This window comes from Pelophylax lessonae, assembly GCF_965119305.1.
Source record: "Pelophylax lessonae genome assembly, chromosome: 8".
Lineage (NCBI taxonomy): Eukaryota > Metazoa > Chordata > Amphibia > Anura > Ranidae > Pelophylax > Pelophylax lessonae.
The window spans coordinates 248,919,793-248,947,239 of NC_138775.1; positions in this window are offsets into that span (position 1 = coordinate 248,919,793).

The window sequence follows — 27,447 nt, forward strand, 5'->3', positions numbered from 1 at the left end:
GGTGATAATTGTATAGTATGATATATTTATTTCTATTTATTGCATGAATGTATATACATGAATTTATATGCATTATTTTTGCCTGGTATTTATTGATTGAGAGAGAAGGATATGGCATTATACTATTGATTTATGTAATTTTTTATGCCACAAAAATACATCCAAATAAATTTTACTGCACCTAATATAAATATAACCTTTATTTTTGGCAACCTGTAAAACATGTCAAGGCTCAAACTTTTCACCTGCAAAGCAGCAGAAAATTATGGTACCCAAATCTGTCCAGATATTGTAAAAGTATTTTTCAAAGCTCATCAATTTAGAGTAAACTGTGAATGATGGCCCTACAATTATTGCTTTTACTACAGCATACCTAAAATGTGTGCATCCCTCTTGTATGCTTGGTGTGAGGGGAGCTTTAAATATGTATTATTGTATTGGTTTTAATAAAAATGTATGTTTCTAAACTTTTTCAACTTAAAGTGGAGCTCCACCCAAAAAGGAAAGTTTAGATTTTATGCACTCTCCCCCCCCCCCCCCTCCACTGCCATGTCTGGAGCTTTTTGTTGGGGGCGGAGGGTACCTGGTTTTGACAGGAACTCGTTCCCACTTCCGGGTGAGATCACTGATCGGCGATCTCCTTCTTCCCCCTGCTACCTTCTGGGTCCCAGAAGACGGCAGGACCATCCAGAATGTGCAGCGCGACTCGCACATGCGCAGTAGGAAACAGCCTGTGAAGTTGCAAGGCTTCACTTCGTGTTTTCCTTACTACAGATGCCGTCGCCTGCACCCAAAGCAGGTTGATGACTCGGCTGGGGGTGCCGACATTGCGGGATCCCTGGACAGGTAGGTGTCCTTATATTAACAGTAAGCAGCTACAGTATTTGTCATTTTGCTGATTTTTATTTATTTATTATTTTTCTTTACAGACTGGAACTCCACTTTAACTTTGTTGCTATTACAAGGGGGCTGACAAGCTTCCTATGTATTAGCATAGTCCAGGTGACAGGATCTTTAGGCTGCATTCACATGTCAGTATATGGATCGCTGGCAGAATCGCCCGATTCCGCCCGCGATCCGGAAATCATTGCAAATCGCGGGATGCCTCTGCGTTGCCCCTGATTTGCAATTGCACCCCAAACGCTGAGCGATGTTGCCGCGATTTCCGCCTGCCGAATCGCGGTAACATCGCGTAAAAAAAATTGCGGGACGCAATACGCTCCAAAGAAGCTCTTGTAGTTTTTTGGGCGTAATGCGTCCCGCGATTTTTTTTTTTGCGCGATGTTACCGCGATTCGGCAGGCAGAAATCGCGGCAACATCGCTCAGCATTTGGGGTGCTATTGCAAATCACGGGCAACGCACAGGCGTGCCGCGATTTGCAATGATTTCCGGATCGTGGGCAGAATCACGGCGATTCTGCCCGCGATCCATATGCTGACATGTGAATGCAGCCTTAAGGAGACATCAGTGATCTGTTAGACCCCTACACTCTACATTCTGTTGAAGCTCAGTTTATGGTTGATCAGCTTCTTCAGCTTCTTCTAGAGTGGTTAATGTGTGACAGCCTTCAACCAAGAAGTGCTCAGAACTGGGCACTCCCGGGTTCATACTCCATAGGGAGGATCAGCAAATGGAAAGGATTCATGAATTTCAGACAGGTGAAGCCCCAACAGAATAATAAATAAAGTGCCTGAAAAACTCAAGAAAAATGCTTCCCCTTTTTAAAATCTATGAATGTGTTCACACTGGGGCAGTGCGCTTCCGTTGCGGTTTAAAAAAATCCTGCTGGCAGTATTTTTGGTGCATTTCTGGGGAGTTAAAAATAACACCCCAAAATCGCTTCTCATCATTTGAATGAATGGGAACTGCCTCAAGTATTGAGAGCCCTATTTTTCATCCGTCAAAAAAACGGATCGGACGAAAACCGATATAAACGGACAAACGGTCCGTTTTTGCATTGGTAGTGGATGTAAAAAACAAACGGATGAAAAATGGATGAAAAACGGATGAAAAACGGATGAAAAACGGATGAAAAATGGATGAAAAACGGATGAAAAACGGATGAAAAATGGATGAAAAACGGATGAAAAATGGATGAAAAATGGATGAAGAACGGATAAAAACGGACGAAAAACGGATGAAAAACGGATGAAAAATGGATGGAAAACTGATACATTTTGACGTGACTGAACTGATGAACTGAACGGACCGTTTGTGTGACAGGGGCCTAAGGGCTCTTTCACACGGGCGTTCAGTTTTTTTTTGCCGATCGGGTCCTTTTTTCTTTTTTTGAAACGGTCACGGATGACACTTGTGTCATCCGCTCCGTCTGTCCGTTTTTTATCCCATCCGTTTGCGGATGAAAAACGGACATAATGTATCTCTATGTAAATACGGATGTCAGCGGATGACACCACTGACATCCGTTTTTGCGTCCGTTCCGTTTTTTGAACGGAAGAAAAAATAGGGTTCTCTTCCGTTCCAAAAAACTGAACTGAACGGAAAGGACGAAAAAACGGTTGTCAGCGGATGATCATCCGCTGACATCCGTATTTACATAGAGATACATTATGTCGGTTTTTCATCCGCAAACGGATGGGATGAAAAACGGACATACGGAACGCCCGTGTGAAAGAGCCCTAAGAGTGGAGAGTGCAAAATCTGGTGCAGCTGTGCATGGTAGTCAATCGGCTTCTAACTTCAGCTTCTTCAATTAAGCTTTCACAATAAACCTGGAAGCTGATTGGTTTCTTTGCAGAGCTGCACCGAGTTTTTCACTCTCCAGTTTTAGTAAATCAACCCCTTTGGATTAATTATGTGAAATAAGGAAATACTCCTGAAATAAAAAGTATTTTTTGCTTTAGTAAGTCACTTGTCTTTGTTGGAATTGGACTATATATATATATATCCAGGGCTTTTTTTCAGCAGGAACACAGGGGAACACAGTACCAGCACCTCCAGCAATAAATTTATGTAATGGAAAGGAGTGCTTGGGTGTGCTGGATGATCTATTGAATCTGGTTGCTGGGGGAATCTATTGTCGCTGGTGGTAATCCATTTTTGCATGGGGGTCTGTTGTTACTCGGTAGGTCTATTGTTGCTGGTGGAGGGTCAGTTGTTGCTGGGAGGGATCTACTGTAAAGCTGTTGCTGGCTGCTGTAGGGTCTATTGATGCTGGCTGCTGGGAGATCTGTTGTTGCTGCTAGGGTCTATTGTTGCAGGTATGGAATTTTGTTGTTGGGGGACGTGGCTGTGTGGGGGATCTATTGTTTCTGAGGGAGGTCTATTGTTTCTGGGGGGTCTACTGTTGCTGGGGTGGGGTCTATTGTTACCTGGTAGGTCTATTGTTGCTGGTGGAGGGTCAATTGTTGCTTGGAGGGATCTAATGTTCAGGAAGAGGTCTATTGTTGCTGGCTGCTGTAAGGTATATTGATGCTGGATGCTAGGAGATCTGTTGTTGCTGTTTGGGGTCTATTGTTGCTGGTGTGGTATTTTGTTGTGGGGGGACATTGTTGTGTGGGGGATCTTTTGTTTCAGAGGGAGGTCTATGGTTTCCTGGGGGGTCTACTGTTGCTTGGGTGGGGTCTATTGTTTCTGGCTGCTGTATGGTCTATTGATGCTGGCTGCTGGGAGATTTGTTGTTGCTGCTGGGGTCTATTGTTGCAGGTATGGAATTTTGTTGTTGGGGGACATGGCTGTGTGGGGGATCTATTGTTTCTGAGAGACGTCTATTGTTTCTGGGGGGGTCTACTGTTGCTGGGGTGGGGTCTGTTGTTACCTGGTAGGTCTATTGTTGCTGGTGGAGGGTCAATTGTTGCTTGGAGGGATCTACTGTTCAGGAAGTGGTCTATTGTTGCTGGCTGCTGTAAGGTATATTAATGCTGGATGCTAGGAGATCTGTTGTTGCTGCTTGGGGTCTATTTTTGCTGGTGTGGTATTTTGTTGTGGGGGGACATTGTTGTGTGGGGGATCTATTGTTTCAGAGGGAGGTCTATTGTTTGCTGGGGGGGTCTACTGTTGCTTGGGTGGGGTCTATTGTTGCTCACAGCAGGGGATCTATTTTACTGTATTTCTTGTTATTATTAATAAATTCTGTGCATATCACTTAGTAGCACAACATAATACTTGGTTGTGCATTCTCTAAAAGGGGCAGTATTGGGAGGTAGGTAGGAGGTGGAACCAAGGGATGATGCTCAGAGGTGGGTAGGGGGAAGAAACAAAGGCTTACTCAGAAGGCAGGAGGTCCTGCACCTATTCAGTGCCATCTTAAAAGCATTAAAGGGCCCCGAGCAATGCAGTGCACTGGGGCCCCGCCTACACAATCACCCACAAGAATAAAAATGCAAATTATCAATAAGGGGATATTTATTGGTAAAGCAGTGCCAGGCTAATGACAGCTTCCAAGTTCGGCGGCTGGGTCCGGTGAACACTCACACGGACAGGAGTCAGACTCGACTGTCCTGTGTGTGCCTGTACCCGTAGAGGGGGACAGGCATTCCTGCAGTTGTGGGCTCCCCCTCCACGGCCCGAGTGGCCAGACAGCAGCGCAGGACCGTCAGGCGCTTGCCACCTGCTAAGTTCAGTGGCGGGATGCACACAGGAATCAGGACTAATGCTGGGCTGGGTCGCTGGTCAGGTGGGGCCCCCCGGGAAACTGCCCAGCGTGCCCATTCAGTAAGATGGCCCTGCACCTATTCTCTGAAAAAAAAGCCCTATACATATATATATATATATACATACAGTGCATTGCGAAAGTATTCAGCCCCCTTGAACTTTTCGACCTTTTGCCACATTTCAGGCTTCAAACATAAAGATATAAAACTGTAATTTTTTGTGAAGAATCAACAACAAGTGGGACACAATCATGAAGTGGAACAAAATTTATTGGATATTTCAAACTTTGTTAACAAATAAAAAACTGAAAAATTGGGCGTGCAAAATTATTCAGCCCCTTTACTTTCAGTGCAGCAAACTCTCTCCAGAAGTTCAATGAGGATCTCTGAATGATCCAATTTGACCTAAATGACTAATGATGATAAATAGAATCCACCTGTGTGTAATCAAGTCTCCTTATAAATGCACCTGCACTGTGATAGTCTCAGTGGTCCGTTTAAATCGGAGAGCATCATGAAGAACAAGGAACACACCAGGCAGGTCCGAGCTACTGTTGTGCAGAAGTTTAAAGCCGGATTTAGATACAAAAAGATTTCCCAAGCTTTAAACATCCCAAGGAGCACTGTGCAAGTGATAATATTGAAATGGAAGGAGTATCAGACCACTGCAAATCTACGAAGACCTGGCCGTCCCTCTAAACTTTCAGCTCATACAAGGAGAAGACTGATCAGAGATGCAGCCAAGAGGCCCATGATCACTCTGGATGAACTGCAGAGATCTACAGCTGAGGTGGGAGACTCTGTCCATAGGACAACAATCAGTCGTATACTGCACAAATCTGGCCTTTGTGGAAGAGTGGCAAGAAGAAAGCCGTTTCTTAAAGATATCCATAAAAATTGTTTTTTTAAAGTTTGCCACAAGCCACCTGGGAGACACACCAAACATGTGGAAGAAGGTGCTCTGGTCAGATGAAACCAAAATCTTTTTGGCAACAATACTTTCGCAATGCACTATATATATATATATATATATATATATATAGATAGATAGATAGATAGATAGATAGATAGATAGATAGATAGATAGATAGATAGATAGATAGATAGATAGATAGATAGATAGATAGATAGATAGATAGATAGATAGATAGATAGATAGATAGATAGATAGATAGATAGATAGATAGATAGATAGATAGATAGATAAATATTGTATATATACTGTATATCACATTGTGCTTAGAGAGGGGTAGCAGTCTCTATAAATACTTTGCAAAGTAAATACGCGGTAGATGATAGTACCCATAGTTCTGAAAAAATATCTATCTATCTATCTATCTATCTATCTATCTATCTATCTATCTATCTATCTATCTATCTATCTATCTATCTATCTATCTATCTATCTATCTATCTATCTATCTATCTATCTATCTATCTATCTATCTATCTATCTATCTATCTATCTATCTATCTATCTATCTATCTATCTATCTATCTATCTATCTATCTATCTATCTATCTATCTATCTATCTATCTATCTATCGTATATACACAGATACAAACAAACAAATATGTCATCCTCCAAACACAACACTTGAGAAAGACAAGTTTCCCCTCTAAAAGTTTTCAGAAATGAGAGATCAGGCACACACTGCTGTTAAATGGAAATTCACCCTTGCCAGCTCTTTAATTTGAGCATTTTTCTTGACTCAGACGCCTATCTGAGCGAATCTCCAGAAAACCTTGAAGTGCCCAAAAATGTTTTATTTATGAGATCTTGGGAGAGAGCGAAGGACCGCTTCCCACTTCCTTCCCAGATGTAAATAATTTTACCTTCCTATTAGACATTAAGCTCCAGCTTCTCGCTTTTTTTTTTTTTTTTCCTACCATTGTATCCCATCTGCGCTTTTTTTGTACAAATGTTCTTATTTCTATTGAAATTGTCTTGAAAACCCCCCAAAAACCCATATTGTGCCTTAAACATTTGTTAAGGCTTTCCCCCCTCAACATGGGAGAGAGAGAGAGAGAAATACAAGTTGTAGGGGGGTGCTCCTCTGAGAAGAAGTGTTATTCACTCCACTGAACCCTCTCCGCTTTTCTTTTCAAGACGCTCTAAGTTGGGCAAACTGAAAAGAAAAACAATAATTAAAGATAATTGCTTGTGTCCAAACATAGGCATCAAAGCCTCTGCTTCTCATTTAGGCTTGGCCCTCGTGTGTGATCCAGCAACGTGACCCTTATTTTCTGTATTGAGTGGGAGCACATAGAGTGGCAGATGGAGGCACCTCTGCACCTTCCACAGGCTCAGCCTTGGCTGTGAATGGATAGAGACACAGAGCCCAGGATAAAGGCCCCACAATGGATGGGTCACAAGAGGTTGCATAATTACAAGGGTGCGCGTAGCGGAGAAAAACGGCCAGGGCACTCACCGCCACTGGAGTTTTTGAAGGAGGCACGTTTACAAAGCCGTCGCTTTGGGGCCCAAACATTTACTCTGCTAAAGGTTGTTTTCTTCCCCTGATTAACCCGTCTGCGGCGATGTAACGCTCATGTTGACATGAATGTAGATGCAAGTACACCAATTTTATAATAGGATTTGGGCGCATCAGAATGCACTGGTATCATAGTTGGCCTTGGTGGCTTTGTTTACCTTGTTTTTTTCACCTCATTTTTCTGCTGTTTATCTGCATGTAAGTGCCTTGACCTACCTCTGAGTTCTCACATTTCCAACATGCCGCTAGCTTGCTGTAAATTTATTTATTTCAGTTATTTCAGGAATTGGCCCAACCTGACTGTATATATTTTATGCACAATGCAGATCACCAGGATCGGCTATGAAGAAATAAATACAGGTGAGAACCCAATTTTCTTTTTTAACCGCTTGCCGACCAGCCGCCGTCGTTTTACTGCAGCAGGTCGGCTCTGTCCTGTGAAACAACATACCTGTACATTGTGAATAAAATAATATAAAGTGGAGAAAAAGGGGGGGGGGGGGGGATTTCTAAAACTACCCTGGACGGGCAGAGTTAGAACCAAAGGGGATTTAAATGTGCCTCTGAAAAAATCATATAGAAAATTACAACTATTTAAAATTAATATCAAAGTTTATTAACATATACATTAAAAACAGACATATATAGAAAATATTACAATATATGTGATTGTAACACACATTACGTAGATTGTCAGGAAGACCATCTGATCATTGCATTTAATTGAGCCCACATGGGCTGTATGTATCAAACTGTTGCTGGAAAATAATATAAATATGTGCTGCACAAACCTGTGTAGCTTATATTAACCACTTAAGCCCCGGAAGATTTTACCCCCTTCCTGACCAGGAGGTATTTTGCGATTCGGCACTGCGTGACTTTAACGGACAATTGCACGCATTGTCGTGCGATGCTGTACCTAAACAAATTTGACGTCCTTTTTTTCCCACAAACAGAGCTTTTTTTTGGTGGTATTTGATTACCTGTGCGACAGAGCGACAATTTTGCAAAAATAACAATATTTTTCAAATTTTTTATATGAAATTCCCTCCCAAAAAAATGTAAAAATCAAATTTTTTTAACATTTTCGGCCAATTTGATTTATGCTACATATGTTTGGTAAAAAAAAAATCGCAAAAAGCGTATTTTGATTGGTTTTCGCAAAAGTTATCGCGTTTACTAACAAAGGGAAAGATTTTTGTCATTTTTTTTTAACGCGTAATGGCGGCGATCTGCGATTTTTTTTTTGTGGGACTGGGGCAGACAGATCTGACCCTTGACTGACATTTTTGACACTTTTGGGGTTATCAGTGACATTTCTACAGTAATCAGTGCTATACATATGCACTGTTACTGTAATAATGACATTAGTAGTGAATGATGTTAACTTTGAGAGGGAGGGGTGGTGTGTTTCCCTAGGGGCGTGATTCTAACTGTGATTGGCTGTGGCTTGAGCTGTAGGAACAGTGATCAACGGTCCTACATAGTAGAACCGTACGATCACTGTTTCTACACAGGGGAGAATGACAGGCGGCTTGTTTACACTAGCTGCCTGCCTTTCTCCCTCTCCACCGACGATCGCTGAGTGACCGGCAGACATCGGGTCCACTGGTCACACGCGCGGGGAGGTCCTTGACCGCGCGGGAGCGGGATCACGCCTCCGGCGGCGCGCGCTCGCTTCCCGGAGCCTCACAGGCTAGTGACGTACCCATACGTCACTTTGCCTGTGAGGGGCTGACCGCCGCAAGTACATATACTGCGGCGGTCAGCCCCTCACAGGCAAAGTGGTTAATAATAAATTAATTGAAACAAATAATGAATTTGCAGTGAAAAATTTGTATCACTCTGTGTAGAAAATATATATATATATATATATGTGTATATATCAACAGTTGTGCACTGATTAAATCCAATTTGAACACTTAATTAATAATTCTCTATATGCAATATAACCATACAATGAATATTCAAACACATATAAATCATGCAAAGTGATGTAGTGAATTAGTGTCCAATTCCTTATGCCTGGTATCCAAATTGTAAGCGTCCAAACAAAGCATGCTCCTCTGTATGGAGATTAAATCCCAATCACCAGTGCTCAAATATGGTCGTGCGCAAACTTGATTTCACCTCCAATCTCTGTGCCCCCCCCCCCCTTTCAGGTGGGTGCCTCACCTTTATGCCTGTGACCTCGTACTTAAGCTTGGTCAGTAATGGCCTTGTGCTCAATCCAATAGATATGGATGCAGGGTTGCTTTTTCTTAAATGCTGTCAGGATGCTCCTATCCCTCATGGATGGCTCACATGGAAAGGAAGAAAGATATATACATGGTGCAAGTAACGTCTTATAAACGGACTTTATTAAAAATAAACGTATTGCACTTACTTTTAATTGGTGCTTGCAGCGCACCACACTATAATGGCTATTTTGCAAATAGTGGCCCAGAAGCTCAGGTAAGGGTCTCCAACTGTTCTGGTTTATCCGCTCAGTGAGCTGTGAAAATGCTCTCAGCCGTACTCACACTCCGACGTATGGCCCCTCCTCCGCGCATATCGACACAGGGCTCTTGCGTGTCCTCATCAGGGGGGGATTTTACGCAGGGATTCTGTGCTCCTCTTATATAAGAAGACAGGTCTCTGTATTCATGCAGCAAGCCCATCCTTCACACAGTTAGAAAGCACCCTCTAGGAATACATTTAACCCTTTGATCGCACCTGGTGTTAACCCCTTCCCTGTCCCATTAATACAGTAATGGCTCGTTTCCACTGAGCGGTACGGTACGGTTCGGTACGGTACGCTATTTTGGCCGTTTCCATTGTGAATGGTACCCTAATTCCGAACTGTACCTTACCACTTTTTTGGGACCCTTTCGTTGGGGTACCAAGCACATTAGTACCGTACCAACAGGGTGGAGCTACACTCTGCAGAACTTTGATTGGTTGACAGAGAATCGTCTATCACAGCTTTCCTGCTACACCATGCCTATCATGAAAGGGTACTATTGGCAGTGGAAACACAAGGTGTACTTTTCCGAACCATACCGTACCGGACCGTACCACTCAGTGGAAACGAGGCATTACAGTGCATATTTTTAGCACTGATTACTGTAGTAATGTCACTGGTCCCCCCAAAAGTGTCAAAAATGTCAGTTAGGGGTCCGATCTGTCCGCCGCAATGTTGCAGTCCCGCTAAAAATCACAGATTGCTGCAATTACTAGTAAAAAAAATAAAAAATAAAAATGACATAAATCTTTCCCCTAGTTTGTATATGCGATAACTTTTGCGCAAACCAATCAATATACACCTATTGGGATTTTATAGACAGATGTTTGTTTGTATAATAGTATTATGGTACCAACATCCCTGATAATAATGCAAAAAAACAAGGAGTTGAGTGAAAGCCCTGGTGTGAGGGTCGAACACAGACACCTTGTTTGAAGTGAGGAAGGTCTAGAAATAATGAAGAAAAGGAATGAAAATAGTGAAATTTGGCAGAAAAAAGGAGAATGGGGAAAAGTTGAAAGAAAAAGGGAAAGCAAGAGGGCTGAAAGAAAAATGGTGGAGGGGAAAGAAGGAAAAAGAGGGAGGGAGTGAAGGGAAAGGGGGAAATAGAAAAAAGGAAGGAAAGAGGAGGGAGGAGGGGGGGGGGGGGAGGGAGGAGGGGGGGGGAAAAGAAGGAAAGGGGAGGAGAGGGAAAGAAAAGAAAGGCAGAGGGTTGGATGGAGAGGGAAAGGGGGAGATAGGAAGGAAAATTAGTAGAGGGCTAGTGGGATTTTAACGGTACTTGAATCAACGATGGAAAAACCACCATGTATAAAAATATATAAATTTTATTATTCCATTAAAAATTACATACAGAAAGAAGAGAAAAAAAGATTATTGTAAAATAAAAAATTGTACAGAATAGATTACCATCATAGTCATATCAATTACATACAGTTCTGAACATTGCAGGCAGTATCGATGTTATGCAAGCTCCGATAGCCCCAAAACAGGGTACCGGGCATTAACCCAACATGTTTCGCGGGTTTCAACACTCCGCTTCTTCAGGGGTGTAAAATTGTACACTATATTGGTTGCCTTAGAGTTCCTGTGCAATAGAAATATGTTATGAGAACATTGTAATCAACAGTTTTATGCAGAGGGGTTATTTGCATGCACAAACACATACAGGTCCAGGGTTCCCACCACCAAAACACATGCAGGGGTATCCACCCAGTGAACGCCTCACCCACGGATGTGGAGGGGGTCATTAGGGTAGCGTGATTTTAATAATAAAGGTTATGTGTGACATTGTCACAATACCTGTATGTGATAGTATCAGTATCTGGTAGGTCATAGAATGCCCATGAGGTTGTATGGCCAGACAAAGTGGCACTTCTTTCTGTTGAGCATAAAAATATTTATGTAATGCCGTAGCCAAGGGGGGGCTCTAGGCCTTTAAGGACACACAGCTCCATTAAGATTAAAGCTTACCAAACTTGAGTTGGAAGTATACAAGTGTATCTATAAATACATCATGATGTTCCAAGTAGTTCTTTTTTGGCTCCAAGTTTGCATATAAGCAATTATGGAGGGATGTATGGGTGTTCCGGATGAAGGCTCCCTTTAAGGAGGTAAGAGGCACTTGAATGCCTGTATAGTAAAAAACAGATTGTATATAGATTAGGAGAGCATGAATCTAGGCATATGCAAGTCTGTCATATCCAAAGAATGGCTCCCAGCGCTTACCTCGTGTCTGGTCTGCTAGTGTATACCCCGGCATCTGCAAGGGAATTGTTTGCCCGCCACCTTATGAACATCCCCTCAACCCGGCGCGTATGCGCACTTCCGGGCGGAAGTGACGACATCGCGTCGGGTCAGGTCTCTAACGGCGCTCGCCAATGCACAGGCGCGCGCCGTGCTGCGTAATCCACAACCGCAAGAGCAGCTGTACGCAGCCACATGATCAGACATGGGCGGGGACATGGCCCCATAAGTCTGTCAGTCCAGAGACCACACATCCGTTGGGAGTGCTGAGTGATATCGCCCCCCGCAGTTGGATAGTGGGAAGTAGAGGACAATGAATGTGCATACCAAAGCTCCAATGCGGAAATCAGATCCTGTATAGGTGGAAAATGATTCTTATGAATATTAGAAAAATACAACAATATGACAATAATATATACATATATAAACATGAAACACCAATATTGAAGAAATATTTGCAAAAATACATATATTAAAGGGTATATTGTAGGATGCTGAGATTGTTCCCAATCATAACAGCACCAACAGTAACTAGTACTAGGCATCACACAGAAAGATTTTTTTGTGTGGCCTGTCATATCAAATTATTACAACATAGTCTAAATACCATAATTTTGATAATTCCGTTGTATCATTTTTTGTCCTAGAAGTTATTCCCCAGGATCCCCGTGGAGGTAATTGGGACAAGCGCATTCTTCAAAAAGAATGCTATTGGATTGAAACATTGAATGCTACACAACCCCCAGGTATCAACGAAATGATTACTTATAAACCATTTCTTGGCTGAATAGGTGGCACATCACCACATCTTGTACTCTGCATAGTACCATCCGGGACCCCCGTGGAGGGTTCCATAGGGCCGCCTATTGCAGCCGCGATCTGCATGTATATGGGACAAATTTGGACCATGAGAGCTTCCCTCGATTTATATTCAATCGAGGGATCACTTTAAACAATCTTACCTTACATATATTGTACTTTACAATATATGTTTGTTTATTTCCCTCTTCTTCTTTATATTCTCATTTTATTATTTTCCCTGGATTTGCTAATATTTACTCTTTATTACAGATCAGCAGCCAAAATTTAGACTATGTTGTAATAATTTGATATGACAGGCCACACAAAAAAATCTTTCTGTGTGATGCCTAGTACTAGTTACTGTTGGTGCTGTTATGATTGGGAACAATCTCAGCATCCTACAATATACCCTTTAATATATGTATTTTTGCAAATATTTCTTCAATATTGGTGTTTCATGTTTATATATGTATATATTATTGTCATATTGTTGTATTTTTCTAATATTCATAAGAATCATTTTCCACCTATACAGGATCTGATTTCCGCATTGGAGCTTTGGTATGCACATTCATTGTCCTCTACTTCCCACTATCCAACTGCGGGGGGCGATATCACTCAGCACTCCCAACGGATGTGTGGTCTCTGGACTGACAGACTTATGGGGCCATGTCCCCGCCCATGTCTGATCATGTGGCTGCGTACAGCTGCTCTTGCGGTTGTGGATTACGCAGCACGGCGCGCGCCTGTGCATTGGCGAGCGCCGTTAGAGACCTGACCCGACGCGATGTCGTCACTTCCGCCCGGAAGTGCGCATACGCGCCGGGTTGAGGGGATGTTCATAAGGTGGCGGGCAAACAATTCCCTTGCAGATGCCGGGGTATACACTAGCAGACCAGACACGAGGTAAGCGCTGGGAGCCATTCTTTGGATATGACAGACTTGCATATGCCTAGATTCATGCTCTCCTAATCTATATACAATCTGTTTTTTACTATACAGGCATTCAAGTGCCTCTTACCTCCTTAAAGGGAGCCTTCATCCGGAACACCCATACATCCCTCCATAATTGCTTATATGCAAACTTGGAGCCAAAAAAGAACTACTTGGAACATCATGATGTATTTATAGATACACTTGTATACTTCCAACTCAAGTTTGGTAAGCTTTAATCTTAATGGAGCTGTGTGTCCTTAAAGGCCTAGAGCCCCCCCTTGGCTACGGCATTACATAAATATTTTTATGCTCAACAGAAAGAAGTGCCACTTTGTCTGGCCATACAACCTCATGGGCATTCTATGACCTACCAGATACTGATACTATCACATACAGGTATTGTGACAATGTCACACATAACCTTTATTATTAAAATCACGCTACCCTAATGACCCCCTCCACATCCGTGGGTGAGGCGTTCACTGGGTGGATACCCCTGCATGTGTTTTGGTGGTGGGAACCCTGGACCTGTATGTGTTTGTGCATGCAAATAACCCCTCTGCATAAAACTGTTGATTACAATGTTCTCATAACATATTTCTATTGCACAGGAACTCTAAGGCAACCAATATAGTGTACAATTTTACACCCCTGAAGAAGCGGAGTGTTGAAACCCGCGAAACATGTTGGGTTAATGCCCGGTACCCTGTTTTGGGGCTATCGGAGCTTGCATAACATCGATACTGCCTGCAATGTTCAGAACTGTATGTAATTGATATGACTATGATGGTAATCTATTCTGTACAATTTTTTATTTTACAATAATCTTTTTTTCTCTTCTTTCTGTATGTAATTTTTAATGGAATAATAAAATTTATATATTTTTATACATGGTGGTTTTTCCATCGTTGATTCAAGTACCGTTAAAATCCCACTAGCCCTCTACTAATTTTCCTTCCTATCTCCCCCTTTCCCTCTCCATCCAACCCTCTGCCTTTCTTTTCTTTCCCTCTCCTCCCCTTTCCTTCTTTTCCCCCCCCCCTCCTCCCTCCCCCCCCCCCTCCTCCCTCCTCTTTCCTTCCTTTTTTCTATTTCCCCCTTTCCCTTCACTCCCTCCCTCTTTTTCCTTCTTTCCCCTCCACCATTTTTCTTTCAGCCCTCTTGCTTTCCCTTTTTCTTTCAACTTTTCCCCATTCTCCTTTTTTCTGCCAAATTTCACTATTTTCATTCCTTTTCTTCATTATTTCTAGACCTTCCTCACTTCAAACAAGGTGTCTGTGTTCGACCCTCACACCAGGGCTTTCACTCAACTCCTTGTTTTTTTGCACCTATTGGGATTTTGTTTTACCAAGAATATGTAGCAGAATACAAATTGGCCTAAAATGATAAAAAAATTAGATTTTTTATTTTTTTTTTATTGGGAACGTTTTATAGCAGAAAGTAAAAAATATATATATATACATATATATATTTTTTTTCAGAATTGTCGCTCTTTTTTAGATTTAAAGAGCAAAAAATAAAAATTGCAGAGATGATCAAATATCACCAAAAGAAAGCTTTATTTTTGGGAAAAAAAGAACATCAATTTTTTTTGGGTACAGCGTCACACGACCACGCTATTGTCAGGTAAAATAACGCAGTGCTGTATCGCAAAAATGGCCTTGTTATTAAGGGGGTAAATCCTTCTGGTCCAGAAGTGGTTGATGCTATCCAAAGTCGATCGTTGCATTTGGACTTGGACAGAGCGGGGGAGTCATGAAACCTTTGCCAGGTTGTATTTTCTTTCTGTGTCTCCACTGGGAAGGTTCATTCTCTCTATTTGTTCTGTGACCCTAGTCACTAGGACAAAAGGTAAAGGGGAGTCGAAAATTTTACTGTTGTCATCGGAACATGAATAGAGGGTAAATCTTCCAATGGGGACACTTGTTCACTCTCTTTGGAGATTCTTTCTGGCACAGAAACCTAAAGGATGTTAGACAATGGGACACTAGGGGAAAAAATAAAAAAAAAACATTTGGCTTTAGATATACTGTACTTTAAATTACATTTAGTACTGTTTTCAATGTAAATTATTTGGTCAATTTTTTAGTTTCAATCCTACACAGAAAATACTTTTTTTATCTTCTTCAATCACTCTGTACTTACAAATCCTGATGGCTTTCAATTGGACTATTCTGTTCTAAACTTTAAAACAGTGGACTGCAAACTGTGGCCCACGGGCCAACTGCAGCCCTTTGCTTGCCTTTATCTGGCCCCTGGGGCACTTTCTCTCTCTCTGATATGGGGCATTATTCCTTCCACTGACACCAGCGATGAGGCATTTTTTCTTCAACTGACACCAACAATGGGGCACTATGCCTCCCACTGACACCAATGATGGGGGACTATCCCTCTTACTGACACAAATAATGGGGCACTATTCCTCCCATTGACACCAACGGTGGGGCACTATACCTCCCACTGACACAAATGATAGGTCACTATTCCTCCCACCAACACCAACGATGTGGTACAATCCCTCTCACTGACACCAATGATGGTGCGCTATTCCTCCCACTGACACCAACGATGGGGCTTTATTCCTTCCGCTGACACCAACAATGGGGCAGTATTCCTTCCACTAAGCCCAACGATAGGGTATTATTTCTTCCACTTCTACTAATGATGGGGCACTCCTCCTATTGACCTACGGCAATATGTAATTGTTCTACCACCGCTGACTACCAAGCCTGAGACATTGTCTGCTCCCAGTTTTCTACCCCACTGGCCACAAGTAGGCCCCCCTAAAGTCTGAAGGACAGTAAACTGTGCCTTTGCTTAGGAAGTTTGGAAAAAGTTTGGAAAAATCTGCTCTAAAAGGACTTTGTTTGTTTTATGTCTCCCAAGTTGGATTTGCCATTAGGCACAGTAGACCTGTACCTAAGGGTGCCAGACCCTATTTTTGCACTGAAACTTTTTTAGTCACATGTTTCCTCTCTATTAGAAGAAATAGCCATGTGGTTCTTCTAATGGACCCACATTTACTGACTGGAAAGGTTGCTGAGATGTCAGTTCATGTCAGACATTGCATACTTCCACCTCTAGAAGTGTGTACTGAGCCATTCCATTTAATATATGCTTTCATCCTTGGAGACTGGGAATTGGTTGGCAGGCCTGCAGGGTGCACTGCGGCTTCTCTTGTGACTCCCATATGTATACTCTGGCAAAACCATTATGGCTGCTTGAACCCTTTTTGAAAGTGTATAGTTATGCCTAAAGTTAAAAAAAAAAAAATTAGCCATGTAACCTAATTTGATCAAGTTATGCATGCAATAAAGCCCACTTGAACTTTTCATTTTAAATCAGCTAAATACTCTCCAAGTTTATCAAAACAAAAGGAATGGCTTCCAGCTGTTTACTTCACAAAGCCATCAGAGCCTCAGGAGAAAAGCCTAAGCTAGCACATGTTGGAGCCTCAGGAGAAAAGCCTAAGCTAGCACATGTTGGAGAAGGACCTTTGCTTTCCTGGAGAAGCAGTGGTCTCTCTGAAGATGTCTTACACACCCCTATGGTCTACAATTTGCAAAACTAGAGAGCTTTAGCACTGACTAAAAGCAGGGGGCATACTGAATGTCTGCAGAGAAACCCCTGCTTTCACGTGAAGAGCAAGTATCTGTCTACAGCATGGGTGTCCAACCTTTTGGCTTCTCTGGGCCACACGGAGTGTAGAGAAATGTTCTCGGTCCGCATATAAAATATATACTATAGTTAAGGTATATAAGTAATAAAATGCCGATGCACCCTTCCTGCACCGCCGCACCCCCCCCCCCCCCGCACTAATTTAACACAACTAGAGGATGATCAAATGAAATGGAACCAGTATACAGAGGTTTACATCTTCTGAGATATAGTAAAGGAACACTCTAACCACCATGACTACTTCAGTGATTTGAAGTGGTCATGGTGGTAGGAGTCACAAACACTGCACATGCTCGCCTCCCCTCCCCTCCGAGGCAGCCTCTGTCTACCGTTAGTTGGAAGCCGCTGTGGCCATGCCTCCGACCCAAATTCCTTCCTCCCCAGCAAAAAAAAATTGTCAGGGGGCAGTGGGCCGCATTGCCTGGGGTTCCGGGCCGCATGTGGCCCCCGGGCCGCAGGTTGGACATGCCTGGTCTACAGCATGCTGACAGGGGGGCAGGCTTTTCTACTCAGGCTGTGAGAGTGAGTAGGGCATGCAGGAATAGTAGTTCCAGCTACCACCTTGGAAACCCTTCCTAATGTTACATTGCTTTTTTTTTTTTGCTAATGTCTATCAGTCTTGTCCATGATAGGCGATAAATCCTGTTCAATTGTGTTTCTCATTTTATTATCTTTTCCTTATAATCATATGGAAATGATCAATTATTATGTCAATAATAACACTTCTCATGAGCTGCAAAAATTGGTATTCTTTTCTAAATTATTATTCTAAATCATTATTATTATTATCTCTATTATTATTAAATTATTATTCTTAACTATTATTACAAGCTCTGAAGATGTTACCGGAAGTCACGAAACGCGTTAGCTTGGAACGCATAGCGTGGGTACGTTACGTTGGTTGGAGCACAAGCCGGAAGCTGGAAGCTAGTTCCGAGATGACGTGCAGCCCGCACCGCAATGCTGACCACCAATGCTAATGTTTGCAAGATACTTTTAATGCTGAAAACCCCGATAAGGGTAAATACACTGCCTTAACTTAAAATACTGAACTATCTGGAGTATTCTTCTCTCTCCCCCATATCGAATTGGATCGTATACTACGGGAGCCTGAGGGACTGTTGCCAGGACATGGGATAACACCTCGAGGAGATCCATTGAGCCCAGGGGGCTTACAAAGCCTGATTGGTTCTGATGCCGTACGGCATTGAGTATCTACTTCATTTGGTAAGTGACCCAACCAAATTACCCACTTGGGATCAGAAACAGCCGAGATTATATTTATCAAGCCTGAGCATGAGCACTTTGTATGAACTTTGGACAATCATTTTTTAAGGACACTATTTGTTTTAAACTATTACCAATCACGATTTATATTTCTTAACTACTATTTATCTTTTCAAGATTCATGCACGTTTTTATTCACAGGAATTGATTTTTATCTAGTTTATTTATACATTTATCTACATTAATATTTGTGTGATTAATTGTATCCAACACTATTGCACTTTATATTCACTAGATTGTTGTTTTAGATTTAACACCAAGCAAGCGCTGTATTTGGTCTGCTAGACCAATTGCTTACAACTACCTCACTATTTTTATACAGCAGCTGCTACTTCACTTATTTATTTATTTATTAATTAGGAATTAATATTAGATTGCACTTTATACCATATTCAACCTTTTTTTCCAGTGGCGCGTGGAAATATACTAGTATATTTTGTACATTAACTATTATTAGCATGCAAAAAAAAGAATTTCACACTGCTCTGTAGCAAACTTGCAGCACAAAAAGAAAATGCATATTAGTTTTTACCATATTTTTAGATGCATTTCCAGTGCATTTCTGGTGCGTTTTTTGGTTGCCTGTACCTGTGAAAAACGAACATGTGACTCAAAAATGCTCCAAAAATGAAAAATATGGTGAGTTTTTGCCATGTTTTTCTTTCATTTCAGTGGCACCAGAGATACAGCATGCAGGACTTTTCATATAGAAAGAGAGAGAGAGAGAGAGAGAATGAGAGATAAAAAGAGAGAAAGAGAGAATGAGAGATAAAAAGAGAGATAAAAAGAGAGGGAGAGGAAAGAAAGAAAGAAAGAAAGAAAGAAAGAAAGAAAGAAAGAAAGAAAGAAAGAAAGAAAGAAAGAAAGAAAGAAAGAGAGGAAAGAAAGAAAGAAAGAAAGGGAGGAAAGAAAGAAAGAAAGAGAGGAAAGAAAGAAAGAAAGAAAGAAAGAAAGAAAGAAAGAAAGAAAGAAAGAAAGAAAGAAAGAAAGAAAGAAAGAAAGAAAAAGAAAGAAAAGTTCTGTTTTCTGTTAGCAGTATTGTTAGGGAGAATACACTGCCTGCCTCTCTGTTCTCTTCCTCCATACTCCAAATTGTTCTTTTCCTTAATATTATTTTTATTATTATTTTATTTTTATAATGAGCAGAAAAATAATCAGACTCTCTATCATAAAGATGCTAAATAATAATATTATTGTCATTGTTGTTGTTTTTGTTAACAAACTTTATTTTTTTGTTTTCAGTACTGTCTTTTCACACTTCATCTCTCCATTAGTTGTTTTGTATGGCCATGACACAAGCAAAGGATGGAGTTCACTCCGTTACCCTCAATTGCTGCTGAATTCCTGTATTCTTGTAAATTCTACAAAAGCTTGAATAGAAAAGGTCAAAGTCAAGGAACAAAAGTTTAGGTTTGACCTACGTGGTTTTCCAACAGAAGGTATGTTAGTTGAACCATCATAATAAATTCTACCAAAGGCATTTACTAAAAGGTGATAAAAACAGATGACATCACTGAACACAGTTTCTATACATGTTATTTATGGAAGGGGTGAGAGTTGAAAACATGGATGTGAATAGGTGTAGGAATGATTTACTAGAGGAATAGGCATTGCAATGAAAAGTACAGAACAAAAATAATAATAATAATAATATAGACAAGCTTTAAAATAACAAAGGTATGTTATTTCTTCTATGTAATAGGTACACTGTTCACTGATTCACCATAGTGATCAAATTTGAGTTCAAATTTTAAGACTAAGTAATACTTTTCTTTTCTCTACTTAAAGACTATTCCATATATCATAAGTAAATCCCACTCTTCTGATCATAGGAGTTACATAACGAGCATTAGGCATGTGCAACTCATTTAGTTTTCTGACTAATTTCGGGATATTCATTAATTCAGGAGCATCCAAATGAGTGAAAGACTCTTTTGACAAATGTGTACGAAAACGAATTGTCTGAAAGAATAAAAAATTTAAAAGAACGAAAATCCAAAAGGAAAAAAATACAAAAATCTGAAAGAAAGAAAAAACGATTCAACCTCCTAGTTTAATTAATCGATTAAATTCGGATACTTTCGTTTTCGTATTTTTGTTCTTTCCGATTATTCATTATCACTTAATATATAAAGAAATAAGTGATGAATCCATTGGTATTTGTATTTCTTTTGGATATATTCAGATTCATTCCACTTTCGGATGGGCAGTGTTAGTGTGTTATCTCTGTCCAATGAGCTTGTCCCTTATTCCCTTGTGTGTTTTTCTGTGTCAGACTGCATTCCACCCAGAGTCCAGACAGGCTGCGGTGGGCATCTAAATGAATGGAACAGAATGAATACGAATGCATCCGAAGTTATGAATGATCCAAAGTAACGAATGCCAATTATAATGAATGATTCGATTAAACACAAAAAAGAAAAAAACAAATGAAACGAAAACGAAAAACAAAACAATTTTTTGGGTAGTGCACATGCTAATGAGCATGTCATACAGTAGCAGACATAGCCTATCAATGCTAACAGGGCATTTTGGCAAATAGCTAATACCATGTACTGCCATTAAATAAATAAATATGCTAACTGAAACCAACCCTGCATGAAGATGCTGACTCTTGCATACTTGCATATAACCATATATTAGGACAATATATATACATGTATATATATATATATATATATATATATATATATATATATATATTTTATATATAATGTTTTCCTTAATTCCACATTTTTTGCAAGATTTTATATGTTACCTTGATGATTTCAAATAGAATGATGCTTGAGTTGCAATACCAGATTGCACCAGTAGAGGAACTGCAGATGAATTTAACCGCTTCCAGACTGCCCACCGCCGATTTACTGCAGCAGGGAGGCCCTCCTGAGTGAAACTACGTAGGTATACGTCAGTCACGCGCCTGTAGCTAAAGGTCGAGTGTGCGCTGCTGGCGGCACGCTACCGCCCCCACTTGGCAGCGGGGGAATCCAGTGCATGGGGCAGGCAGCTCCGATCGGAGCCGCTTGACACCCGCAATCGCTCCCCGCTGACAGGGAAGAACTGTCAGCTGTTGTAAACACAGCTGACCATTCTTCTCTCTGGAATGATCACAGAGCACCTCTGATCCTTCTATATAGGATCACAGGTCTCTGTGATCATTTCACAATCCACACCCCTATACAGTTATAAACACGCCCCCAGGTAAACATTTAACCCCTTGATCGCCCACAGTGTTAACCTCTTCCCTGCCAGTGTCATTATTACAGTAACAGTGCATATTTTTAGCACTGATTACTGTAGTAATGTCACTGGTCCTCCAAAAAGTGTCAAAAATGTCAGTTAGGGGTCCGATCTGTCCGCCGCAATGTCGCAGTCCCGCAAAAAATTGCAGATCGCCGCCATTACTTGTAAAAAAAAAAAAAAAAAACAATAAAAATGACATAAATCTTTCCCGTAGTTAGTATACGTTATAAGTTTAACGCAAACAAATCAAACTATGGTTTTTGCGAATTTTTTTTACCAAAAATATGTAGCATTACCCAAATTGGCTTAAAATGTTAACAAATTTTGATTACATTTTTTTTTTTTTTTTTTAGGAATGTTAAATAGCAGAATGTGAAAAATATTGTTTTTTTTCTGAGAATTGTCGCTGTTTTTTTGTTTATAGCACAAAAAATAAAAATCACAGATGTGATCAAATACCACCAAAAGAAAGCTCTATTTGTGGGGGAAAAAAGCACATCAATTTTTTTTTTTAGGTACAGTGTCGCACCACCACGCAATTGTCCGTTAAAATAAAGCAGTACCGAATCGCAAAAAAATGGCCTGGTCATTAAGTGGGCAAATCCTTCCAGTCCAGAAGTGGTTCATTCCAAATTTTTTGCAAGATTTTATATATTACCTTGATGGTTTCAATTAGAATGATGCTTGAGATGCAATACCAGATTGCACCAGCAGAGGAACTGCAGGTGAATTTAAAGCTTGTAGAATGCAGCAGTCATCCAACCACTAAATGTTACTCCCACGGGGGATATTCAGTCAAGAGACCACCTTTAATTTGAAGTACATTAAAAAAGAAATAGAGGAGCATACCTATAATACGCACAGATGTTTAGCTATGTTGTATTGTAGTGTTAAGATCTAGGAGCCATTTTTCTAACCATGGAAATTATTGCTTTCTGCCTATACTCTTATAGAGTTAGAATGCACTGCAAAAATATTTTAATGGGTTAATGATTTCCTGACTAGCCTTGGCCGCTGTAGTGTGCTTGTATGACTATAGTAAGGACAAGAAGGACAAGTGTAGTAGAATGAAAATTCATGTTAGGGCAAGGACATGTGTGACACATGAAGTGAGAATGTTTTCTTTGTTCTTACAGCTTTAGAATGAGCAATAGTGTGCATTTACCAATAGCATTTAAAAATTAGCTTAGTTTGTCTCTAAATGACAGGTTAATCAGCCTTGGTTTACATTAATTACATCATTCCTGCACAGCATTTTCTCAAACGCTATTCAAGAGTTAATGAGGAAGGTGAATTTAGGGTGGCTTTAGCTTTTAAGGATGTAATGAGTTTTAAATCTCTCCTGCAGGTTACAGGAGCTGCATTCAACCATTTCGGTCCTGTTCTTGTGTCAAAAAATTCCCCCATTAGCCTCAATTTTTTATATTTTTTTTCACGGAAAGAAAAAATATAACAAAAAAGTAAAATAAATTATTTAAAACAACAGTATTAAAAAAAATCATAAAAAAAAAACACAAAATGAAATAAACCAAAGTACCCTGATTGCATCCTCTAACATAAAAATACCCTTGCGGGGGGGGGGGGGGGTTGTTTGTTTTTTGGAAATTTCACCTTTTTAGCTCTGTAAAGTAAACTGAGGGCTTCCACTTTGGTGAAATATTGCCAATTTTAAAACTGGTAATTTCACTGTGCATTGAAATGGCCCCATGGCTTACTGATCTAACTGGTGGGCAGGTGTTGGCAGGATTTGATCCTTTAAAATTGATGCAAGAGGATGGGAATGAATTATTGATTATCCTCATTATTTTAAAGGCTATACTTGGGAAGTAGAGATGTGGGGTAGTGCTGCGCTACCTCTCTGGACAATAATATGTGAAAAAAATATATATACCAATAGTAAATCAATAAAAACCGTGATAAGTTTCTCAATTCGATAATAGGAAAGAATGCCAAAAAATCACGTGAAAGATCTCATAAATAAATGAAAGCATAAATATCTGGCATAATATAATGCAAGCATACAATAAATAAAAAATAAAGTAATCCAAAATGAATAATAAATGTGCCACAATAAGGTGTTGGATAGTGCAAAAACTATTTAGCCAAAGATGACTAATCTAGTGCAATAGGATGGATCATTGGTTAGAAAATGAATAAATATTCCAATACCAATGCCTTAATACAGTGAAAACAAATAATAATATTATGTAAACACTTGATTTATCTAAAGTGCATGGTGAGGTGCTCTAGGTTATGATTCCAATTTGGTCTCTTCACTTGTAGTCCTGTGATTTTGGTTGTTTTTTTCTAAGGCGAATGCTGGGTGCTTGTGATGATAACTATCCAAGGTAAGCATGCGACTATAGCATTACCAGATATCTCCGAAGAAGAAGGCATTTTCCCTCATCTACATTTGGACCTCTAGTGCCGCCCCTCTAGATAAAAAGCATCTCTATGCACTCCCTTCGTATCCCGGAAGAAGTCATGATGCACGTGACGCAACGCGTAGGACATGGAGACCCTGAAGTGACATACTAAGGAAGAGACGCACAACCCTGTATTCATACTGTGCTGTACATTGTTTATCTAAATGTAAGTTTTACTATTTTTTAACCAATAAATTGATGAAATTACTACACCATGAGAGGCTTGCATTTGTACCCCCATGCTAAGAGATCCTCAGGAGTAGTGGAGAGCACCACCAGGGCCCCATCCACAGGACCCTAGGAGAGCCCCAATCACAGGACCCCAGGAGAGATCCATCCCCCATAAGAGGTCATACCATTGCCAGGCGCCAGGAAAGGGATCCCTCCCTAGGACCCCTGGAGATATCATATAACCATATCCCAAAGCTTTTATATAAGAAAGTGTCAGGTGAGAGGCAAACCACACAGTTAGGGGGCACTTCACTGTCCATCACCTGCACTTTCTTCTGAGATATCTGGTAATTTATGAGATGGTTCACGTGATTTTTTGGCATTCTTTCCTATTATCGAATTGAGACACTTATCACGGTTTTTATTGATTTACTATCAGTATATATTTTTTAATCACATATTATTGTCCAGAGTGGTAGCGCAGCACTACCCCACATCTCTACTTTACCAAGTTTTAGGATATACTTTCAGTGCTAGCTGCAGCCTCGTATCATCTATCTTCCACCTCCTTTATTTACCCAAAACAGCGAGAGCCTAACCTTTTAGAATTTTTCAGTATACTTGGGAAGTGGCTTAAAAAAGGCCCCAAGGGTACAAAAAGTGAGATCTCAAATGGTGCACACGTGCATAGACAGCAAAAAAAACTTACTAGCGTTCAAACCCTTCTCCACTCCACTCTCCACTAGTTATTTGAAATATGTACATTTTTAATTTAGCTGCAAATCAATTTTTTTAATCAGCCAATCTGTCTGTCTCATTTTGCACTGGAATAAAAAGATTAGCAAGGCACAACATTGTGCTACCACTAACCTGGAAGCAAAATCTGCATGCTTAAAGACTAGATATGGTCTATTTATTACAGGTAGATATATAGCACCATCAATTTACATAGTGCTTTACATATATATATATATATATATATATATATATATACAGCCCTCAAATTTTCAACTCGCCTGCTCGCATTTTGAGAGTGGAAAATTATGTAGGGCGAGCTCCGGGAGCGAGAGGAGATGAAAGCCGGCCACCTGACGGACTGAATAATGTCAGAGCGCGGATCACCCAACTGTAACAGCTTTAATTGTAATTGCCGGGCGCTCGCTGACACACACAGTCCCGCCTCCTATCCCGGCTTCTTTGATGGACAAAACACCTGGCCAACCAGGACGCGTGACGTCTATCAAAGAAGGCGGGATAGGGGCGGGACTGTGTGTGTCACAGAGCGCCCGGCAATTACAAGCTGTTACAGTTGGATGGTCTGCGCTCTGACACTATCCGGCCAGCAGTGGTATACCAATGGGGGTTATCTTCATGCTTCATGCGGTACTCGCGCCAATCATCTCTTCCTGCTAAGGCAGCTTGCTCCCTCCGTCTGTGCTGCACTGCTCACGGGGGCTGGAAGAAGGTGAGTGCCCGAGGATTGAGCAGCCTCCCTGTGTGACTGCATAGAAGGAGCAGTGGGGCGGCTGCATATAGAGGAATTGATCGCCGGGCTGGATGCCTGATTCTCCTCTCTGCAGGCATTCAGTGCTTGCAGGAGGAATATGCAAAGATCAATTCCTCTATATGCAGCCGCCCCATCCCCCTCTATCCAACTTCTTTTTTTTTTGCTGGCCCCCCTAGTGCTGTACAGCCCCCCCCCTCTCCAGCCCCCCCCAGTGCTCTTAAGCCCCCCCTCCAGCCCTCCCCAGTGCTCTTCAGCCCCCCCTCCAGCCCTCCCCAGTGCTCTTCAGCACCCCCCCTCCAGCCCTCCCAGTGCTCTTCAGCCCCCCCCCTCCAGCCCTCCCCAGTGCTCTTCAGCCCCCCCTCCAGCCCTCCCCAGTGCTCTTCAGCACCCCCCTCCAGCCCTCCCAGTGCTCTTCAGCCCCCCTCCAGCACCTCAGTGCTCTTCAGCCCCCCAGTGCTCTTCAGCCCCCCCTTAGCCCCCCCACAGTGCTCTTCAGCCCCTCCTCCAGCCCCTCCCCAGTGCTCTTCAGCCCCCACCCTCCAGACCCTTGATGGGCACTGATGAGGATGCACTGATGGGCACTGAAAACGTTGTGATTAATATTTATTTTTGTAACTTCTGCATTAATGCGAAAACATTTAACAGTGTAATTTTATGAGATAATTTACGAGGGTGTGTTTAGGGGCGGAATTAGGGACGGGGCAGGGTAGGAGTTGGGTGGGGCAACTGGTGGCGAGTAACCCTTAAGGCCTGGCTAGTAGCTCAGGACTTTAAATTTTTAGCCCTGTATGTATATATATATATATATATATATATATATATATATATATATATATATATATATACACAGTGTGTTTTCCCCATTTTGCTATGTTACAGTCTTATTCCAAAATGGATTAAATATTTTCCTCAAAATCCGACAAACAATACAGTGGACATTATTTGACTTCCTCCCAGCCACGGGCCATTCTGCAGCGCCATCTGTCATTCGCTGTCATCTGTCAACCAGACACAACAGATAACAGATCGTTGTACCGGGCTTGTGCAGGTACCATGTGATCACTGTGGTCACATAACAGTAGTAAACAATTGGGTTGATTTACTAAAACTGCAGAGTACAAAATCTGGTGCAGCTCTGTGTAGGGAAAGGGTTCTTTTGTACACTGTCTGCGAGGTTGTTTACATTCATGCCTGGTAACTACCATAGATTTCTTGTGACAAACAGATTCTTCCTGTTAAGAGGTTGTTTCCTGTCCCTGCTTAAAGGTCAGGAAACCCCCCAAGGATATATATATATGAATGTCTTACAGGAAGTGGAGAGGAGAGTGTGGCCAGGCCCATGCATTGCAGGCCAGAAGTGCTGAAGGCTGGTTTTGTGTTGTATCCTGGGCTGGCCCTACCATGGGTCCCATTGGGTCCATTAGACCCAGGCGGCACTTTGGGAGGGGCAGCCACGGCAACAGGGGTGGACTGACGCTTTGTCCAGGAGAGTGCAGTGTAAGGATCACTCTCTTGGCTGTGTTGCAGAGCGGGCACAT